The sequence below is a fragment of the Callorhinus ursinus genome, unplaced genomic scaffold, assembly GCF_003265705.2.
Source record: "Callorhinus ursinus isolate GAN/ISIS: 27379988/994484 unplaced genomic scaffold, GSC_fseal_2.0 scaffold19, whole genome shotgun sequence".
NCBI classification, from domain to species: Eukaryota; Metazoa; Chordata; class Mammalia; order Carnivora; family Otariidae; genus Callorhinus; species Callorhinus ursinus.
In genome coordinates, this window is record NW_027397081.1 from 5049888 (window position 1) to 5058406 (window position 8519).

Below are 8519 nucleotides of genomic sequence, written 5' to 3' on the forward strand. Positions count from 1 at the left end.
TGAATTCAACTATGGATACCCTCAGTCACGATATAAAACAAAACACTTACTTTTGTGTTGTAGTGCCTATGGCTCCAGACATCTCATTCAATGAGCCTTTGTTTCACGAGTCAAACTGTATCTCACAAAGAAAAGATCTGATGTTAAGGAGTATGTGGCCACCCAAAGACACCTGAGTTTATGCTAACAGAACGTGAAGAGCTTTCAGGGGTAACTGCCTGTATGCTCTGACTTGAGGACCTGACCGTCACCATCATGAGAACCCACTGGTGGTAACGTGTCCAAGGTCACAAAACTAGAAGGTGGTGGAAGCTGAGGTTCAAACTCATGTCCACCTGACTCAAAATCCCATGCATAATGCATTCCACTATATGTATGTGTGTCTGTGTGTTTTTGCTACAAATCCACTATGTTCACTTACAGATTTGCATGCCTGCCTGTTTGGGGACAATGCATCTGGGATCGCCATCATCATCACCAGGACAGTAACAACAAAAAGCTCTGGAGGGTCACTATAGAATACTGGTTGAGAGCAAGGGGTCCAGACCCAAGCTGCCTAGTTCAAACCCAGCTCTGCCATTTATCTGCCCTGGTCATTTATCTGTTCTGGTCATCTATTATTGTATAATAAACCACCCTAAAACTTCATAATTTAAAAAATAATAATTTATTAATAGGTTTCATGGTTCCAAAAGGGAGATCCCAGGAGCAAGTGTTCCCCCAAAACTGAGTAGAATCTGTAAGCTACTTGTGAACTGTCCCTGGAGTTCATGTGACCTCCCTTGGGCCATATTTGTTGGTCAAGAGCGAGTCACAGCAACCAGGAGAGAGTCAAGGCATCACGGGACAAGCTTCCATAGTAACCTTGGGCATGTAGTTCAGTTCTCTGTGCTTCATTTTTGCCGTTCATAAAGCAGAGGTGATAAGGGTGCCTACTTGATAGACCTGGTGTGACAATTAAATGAAGTAATTACACGTGACATGGTTAGAAGAGCACCTGGTACATAGCAGGTGCTCATGAAAGTCACATTGCTGTTATTATTTCCTTAGGAACACCATGCTGGATACTGGGACGCAATCACTTTACACCCACAGAGAGCTCTGATCACATCTCTACTGCTTCTAGAGAACATCACCACATCCAGGATCCTTCTTCACAGAGAGCTTCACAAGGCCGTTCTGGGGACTCTTCGTTATGCTCCCAGAGGCTCGTTCCCACCATGAACAAACGCAGAAATCCTTTCCCTTGTTGTCACCATAGATTCCCAAGGATATTTCAAAGCCAGCCACACCCAACAGGCTCTCAGGAGGGAAGATCAAGGAGCACACTCACCAACTCTCTTCACACTTTTAAACATGGCTCCAAGCGGATCCGTTTAGTAGTGTCTCCCATTCACTCCAGGACCCAAGGTGAGAACTTGCAGAGGCCAGCTTCAAAGACAGGGCAAAAAGGGACTTTGTGGTTCCCAGGACCTTGGCCCCAAACTTGAGAATTTTCTGGACAACTGGCTAGCTGAGATTCCTTTCAGGAAAAGAAAAAAAAATTGCTCAGCTGAAAAGCTGCTTGGTTCTGAAGAAACCCGTGGCATGGCTGGCCCACAGCCACATCCTCTCTGACAGCCGCAGACCTTTCCCAGGAGCCTGTCACATGGAGTTTCGGCATCAAAACATGGACACAGCTGTTGGGGAGAACAGACCACAGGGCAGCATGCGAGGAACACAGCCTCACGCAGGCTCACCTCCTCTCTTTCCAGCTTCCTTCAGAGAGCAAGGGAAGTGGCTGGACGTTGCTGTCCGGCTCACATACCTCCCAGGGCTCAAAAAGATCTTTGGCAAAAGTCGCCTTTTTGGTGAGAGGCACAGACCAGCAGTGGAGTGCTGGAAGTTGAGAGGTCTTGGGGTGGACCCTCTGCTGGGGTTCATTCATTACAGAATGGTATTAGAGCTCTATCCAATATTTAAGAACAAAGTGAGGAAAACAGAGGAGGAGAAGGAGGAGCAGGTATTTCTTGGCTGATAAGAGCCAACTGCAGAAGCGAGGCTGAACTCGGCCCACCACAAAACGAGGCAGAGGCTTGCCGGCTGTAGGACCGTCTTCCTCAACTGTGTCAGCTTCTCATCTTCAACAGTCTCTACAAGTAAAGACCTGGATGCTGGTCATTAGCGCCTTCTACCTTTTGACCCGCAAATATCAGAGGAGAAAGAGACTATTATCTCTCTGATAGTTAAAAAAAAATTTTAAAACAAAAAAATTCCTACGGGAGGACTCTGGCCAGTTTAGATTAGGTCTTATCCCTGAACCAATCCTTGGACCCATCATCAGGGATGTAGAAGAATCAGAGAGTATAGACTCTCATTTATTTCCTGTGACTGTGGGGATAGAGAAGCGAGTCACTAAAAGGAAGAAAGTAAGATTCTCAGAAGATTAAAGAGATCCTGGACACACATGCAAAAATCACTAATACCCACAGTAGGGATTTTCAGCCAATACCACTCATCAAATCAGTTTTAGGTGAGACTAGTGGACTGAGAGAGAGAAGGAATGCCACTGGTTGGGGGGAGGGGATAGGAAGGGAAGTCATTTTGAATCCGAATTTATATATATTTACAACTCTATAATTAATTATAATTTGTATGGCTCTCGCATAAATACATTTGCAAATCTCTTGCTAAACCATGTGATGTAGGTTTTGTCGAGAATGTATCATCATGGCCGTCATGGTGTCTGAGAAGGCAAAACTTAGGTCAGGGCGCAGCAAGTGTTAGTATCAGGATGAGAGATGTGGAGTAAGGGTGGGGTGGGGTGCGGTAGGGCGAGGAAAAAGGGACCAAGAAAAGCGAAGCAAGAGACCCCCAAAATAAACTTCACCACCATCAGACTTTTGCCTTTGACGAGCACTGTGGCTTAGATTTTCAGATCTATCTGTGTTTGCATGCTTTTCTCATTCAGTAGCTTCAGTTTTTTTCTCCAGGGGGTGGGGGAGGAATGTAGGCACATTTTGTCATGCCTCAGATGGAATCACAACATCCATTACGTGGCTGGATTTGCAAATCTGGTGCTCCTTGCCTCCTGTTCCAGCCAGAGACCCTTGGGCCACTCCCGCGGCTCTCCAGTGCAGATCCAAATGCCCATAAGCACAGCGTGCCTGATGAGCAATGTAATGAAGCATCTGTATTTTCCTCCTCAAACTTCTGCAGAGACGTTTCATTGAGTCGGAATAATTAGGACTGAAAAGAGTCATATTTCACTGGCTACATTTTGCCAAATGAGATTTCAAACTTCCTTTAAAATTTCTTCAAACTCTTAACCTCTCAGGGGAGGTAAGACCATGTAAACCTCAAAGATGACTTCTAGAACAAGGAGCCAAAGTCATTTCATTGGCTTGAGGTTCACCTGTACACTAGGTGTGTCAAAGCAGAGGCTCCAAGTTCCACTCTCCCCATCTGTCCGTGGGAGCGGTAATGCTCAGGTAGTAACAGTGGCAAGTGCAGAGCCCTGTGCCCCACCCCCCACCCCCGGGGGGGGGGGGCTCACTCAGTGGCAGGTGGTGACATTCAGCAGGAATGAGTCTCGGCACTTGGAGATTTCTCAAAATGTCTTCCAACTTTGTGAAAATCACTATGTCGGATTGGTCACGTCCAAATGGCCAGACCAGCATCTACCCTCTTGCCTGACTACCTCATCTCAAAGGAAAACCTGCCCCTTCTCCTATTTAAAGGCAACAAGGTTATCTGTGCTCTAGACACTTCTTCTCTCCCCTCCCTGCCCTCTCCCCACTCCATCCCCTCCTTCAACCCTTTTCCCAACCAACATCCTCCTTTCTTCTCCCTTCGGTCTCTCCCTTCTTTAGGCTCCTTCCTCTGGCTTCCAAACACACTGAGGTCTCTGCCTGAGCTCTCCCCCTCAAGGGGAGCTCAGGCAGAGACGAGTGCTTGCGGATTGGTGCGGTCAACATTTGGGGGGAGGGAGAGCGTGGCAGAGGAGAGGAAGGACGGAGCGAGTTAGCGAGGCAGCTGCTGTGTTTTTAGGGTAAAATGCTGTTTCACTGGGCCTCAGAATTCCACTTTAACGCAAGCTGCACCTCACCTGGGACCCCAAGGGCACAGAGAAAACAGTGTCAGACCTGGGACGGACGGGAACCACACTCATGAAGACACAGCTGAAACCCAAGAGATCGACAAGTTCCAAGCTGCAGAAATATTACTGAAATGCAACGGAGAGAAAAAAACAGAAACAAAAACCTTGGTTATAACAAATATGACCGTCATATAACTTTATACTCTCCAGGGTCACACCAATCACGGGATGGTTATGTGGCAAGTTGGGGAGGTGGTGCCAGATCCCTAAGCTACTGTATAGGGAGATTTTCCTACATTTCTGGATGAAATTTCAAAGCAAGAAATATGTGATTGTACTAAAAGGTCACCCTCTTGCCACTCTCCAAAAGATGAATTTAAATCGATAACTTTGTAAACTGAATTATATTATCCCAATGGATGGCAATTACCAAGAGGCTCTCTTTCATCTGTGATTGATCTTCAAATGGCTATCTGTCCTTAGTGCTTTAACTGCTACTTTGTCTTCCCCCAATCTTTCTTGCCAAGTGGCTAATGATCCATAAATGAGAACTTAAAGAAAGAAAAGAACTGCTTTTGTACTGTCAAGAATTATCTTCTAATTCAAATTGTGAACCCTCTGCCTTCTGTTCCTATTAGAGTCTGACTTTTTTTTTTTTTTTGGTGTAATAGGTCTTCTTAAAACTGATGAATATAACAGATATCTGGGGAAAGAATTCTTACATCATGTTTCTAAATCCCATAAAAAAGTGTTGCCTCTCTCTCTTTCCAAAGCCTCAGGATGAAGAAAAGCCAAATTCTGACTTAATCTTGGCATTTCCTCTGAGCAAGCGGCCTGACGTAGTTCTCTCACTGAGTGTCAAGGTCCTCCGCACACCTGTAGGAAAAATAAAACAAAACGAAACCCAAAACCAGAACCCATTTGCTGGATACCCAACATCAGACGTGTGTAAGCACGTGGATTTTAAAGGGAGCATTTTTTTAGAGTATGACTTTCACATAATGATGGGCTCCGATTTGCAAAAATATAACTTACTTTTTTTTAATCATCGGACTTTGCTTAGTTTCCAAGATCCCACTTTCGCTAATGGCAGAAAATCAAGCCTCACAGTTAAACATCAATTCAATCTTTTCTGCTTTAAATTTCAAAATAGCTCCTCCTCGGCTAAATAGCCCTTCCCTCGAGTGTATACATTTTTAAAAAGAGAATCTCCTGCTGAGGGAGGTAGTGATATGTGTAACCACTCTCCCAAACAGGAAGTTCAGGAGGAAGCTCCTCTAGTATAAAACAGAAGATCCAGTCCACAAAACTAAAAGGCAACCGACAGAATGGGAGAAGGTACTTGCAAGTGACATAACAAATAAAGGGCTGGTATCCAAGATCTATAAAGAACTTATCAAACTCCACATCCAAAAAACAAATAATCCAGTCGAGAAATGGGCAGAAGACATGAACAGACACTTCTCCAAAGAAGACATCCAAATGGCCAAAAGACACATGAAAAAGTGCTCAACATCACTCATCATCAGGGAAATCCAAATCAAAACCACAATGAGATACCACCTCACACCCGTCAGAATGGCTAAAATTAACAAGTCAGGGAACGACAGATGTTGGCGGGGATGTGGAGAAAGGGGAGCCCTCCTACACTGTTGGTGGGAATGCAAGCTGGTGCAACCCCTCTGGAAAACAGTATGGAGGTTCCTCAGGAAGTTAAAAATAGAGCTGCCCTACAACCCAGCAATTGCACTACTGGGTATTTACCCCAAAGACAAAGATGTAGTGAAAAGATGGGGCACATGCACCCCAATGTTCATAGCAGCAATGTCCACAATAGCCAAACTGTGGAAAGAACCGAGATTCCCTTCAACAGATGAATGGATAAAGAAGATGTGGTCCATATATACAATGGGATATTATGCAGCCATCAGAAAGGCTGAATTGCCTACCATTTAGATCGACATGGATGGAACTGGAGGATATTATGCTAAGTGAAATAAGTCAATCAAAGAATGACAATTATATGGTTTCACTCACATGTGGGACATACGGAATAGCACAGAGGACCACAGGGGAAGGGAGGGAAAACTGAATGGGAAGAAATTAGAGACGGAGACAAACCATGAGAGACTCTGGACTCCGGGAAACAAATGAGGGTTGTAGAAATGGAGGTAGGTGGGGGGATGGGGTAACTGGATGATGGACATTAAGGACGGCACATGATGTGATGAGCCCTGGGTGTTATACCAACTAATGAATCACTGAACATTACATCAAAAACTAATGATGTACTATATGTTGGCTAATTGAATTTAAATTAAAAAAGAAGAAGATCCAGCCTCTTCTGAAGGGCTTGAGACAGCTGTCCTACCCCATGATTGTCACAATGAAGATGAAGATCGAAGGTTAGGGAGGATTTGGGGAGGCAAAGATGGGAAAGAAGAACATTCCAGGGCAGAGCAGTAACGACAGCATGTGGGAAGAACAGAAGTTCACAGGGAGCGTGGGCGGGGAGGGGTGTTAAATTCTGTACAGTAAGGTTGTTAAGGAAAAGTGAGATTGGTGCAAGAGCAGGCCATCCAGGCAGGCAAGGAAATAATATCTGATGTGGAGAACGTTGTGGTGTACGATACTAAGCATCGTCAGGCTGGGTCTGTACTCAGTTCAACGTGTTTGCGAGATTAAGCAGCTCTTTGCTCTGGGAAAGGTCCCCATCCGTTCGCTAGAACTATGATCCCCTTGGCAGATAACAGGTCTCATCAGCCCATTCATGGAAGCAGTCATTCACCTCCAGAAAGCCTCTTCCCCGTGTATCTGTACTTGTTGGTTTCTATGCTTTAAAAATCTGCAACAACCTCTCATTGAATTGCCTTTTGAAACCACGAAGGATTCTCATTCAGAGGCAGACAATGCAGGGTCAGGATGTGTGTCCTTCTGCATCAGATTGTTCCAGCAGAATTAAATAGGAGACATGGCTTGCATTTTGCTAGCATACCAATAAGCCAAAAAAAAAAAAAATTACTTCATCTGCTTGCCTGAAAATTAATGCAGTGAGCCCCTGCCCATAATGTTGCCTTTGAACACCTATGAATTGGTTCAAATTGCATAAAAGGGATTCTGTTCTCCTGGACTGGTGTACAGACAACACTCTGGAAAACAAACAACTCTCTCTAGGCCTCCAGGGATGTGAAATTGCTAGATGCCTGCCCTCCATGATTAGGGAGGAGGATCTCTCTTTCCTCCCGTGGAGGTCGGCACTCCCCGCAGCCCGGCGAGTGGGAGCCTTGGCCAATGTTGGAAAAGTTACACAGACAGAGCTGGACAAACAGCCCCGGTTCTCCACGCCAGGGACACCACTTTCCCAGAAGGCCAACCATGTGCTGCTTGCTCAGCAGAGTGGGATTGTGAGTAATTTTTATCTTTTCCAATACTTTTCAGCATTCTTAAATAAGCAATTATTACTTTTCTGGACAAAAAAAAAATTGTCACATTTAAAAATATTGATGCCAAGGGGCACCTGGGTGGCTCAGTCAGTTAAACGTCTGCCTGAATTCAGCTCAGGTCATGATCCCAGGGTCCTGGGATCGAGTCCCGCATCAGGATCCCTGCTCGGCGGGGAGTCTGCTTCTCCGTCTCCCTCTGCCGCTCCCCCTGCTTGTGCTCTCCCTCTCTCTCTGTGTCAAATAAATAAATAAAATCTTTTAAAAAACTATTGACGCTAAGACGACCCAGACCCCTGCAGGCTGCGCTGGGGATGGCATCTATCCTATCTCCACCTTCCTTTATAGCAATAATTAGTTTCACTAAGATTCTGTGAAGGAGCTATTATTGTTTCACAGAGGATGAAACTCGGAGGGGACAAATACCTTGCCCGGGGTCCGACATCAGCAGCTGAGTACGGAGTCGAACCCATGCGCTTCTGATTTCAAAGACTAAGTTTTTACCGGGAAGCTGCCCAACCAGAAATAGGCTTGCTGGGCTTGAGGATCAGAACCGAGTCAGCAAGCATGAAGGCCCCTCTGGGCTCCACGCGTGTTCTCCAGATGCTTTCAGCTGCAAAGAACTCAAACTAGCTCGAACAATAAGGAGCTGTACTGAGTCACATAACTGGAAGACTGCAAATGGGATGGGTTTTAGACACGTGATTTGGGGCTCTGACTTGATTTCTGCTCTTTCTCTTGGTTTGGCCCTTTTCCATACGTCAGACTGTTTCCTTATTCTGATTCCTTTCCCATCACAGGTCAGCCACCAGAGGAACGGCGCCCCTTCCTGCCCATCCACCTGTCTGCCTCTCCTCACACCTCCTTGGCCCAAAGGGCATCAGGCTTCCCTCCCAGGAACCAGTTATTGGTGCTGGAGCCACGTCCATGAGCCTTCTCACTGTAACTCATTGAACAAGCTGCTGGGGGCGTCAAGCACAGTGAACCTTACACCACAGAAA

At 45.7% G+C, this 8519-nt stretch overlaps 1 long non-coding RNA gene across 1 annotated transcript; it reads right to left on the bottom strand.

The window, feature by feature from the left end:
- Positions 1-838: 838 nt before the first annotated feature.
- LOC141374567 (uncharacterized) lies at positions 839-4836 on the bottom strand. The gene is made up of 3 exons (XR_012381571.1): positions 4801-4836; positions 4125-4204; positions 839-1522 (listed from the first exon to the last, which is right to left on the bottom strand). It is a non-coding gene; the product is annotated as an uncharacterized lncRNA (long non-coding RNA).
- Between the last annotated feature and the right edge of the window lie 3683 nt (positions 4837-8519).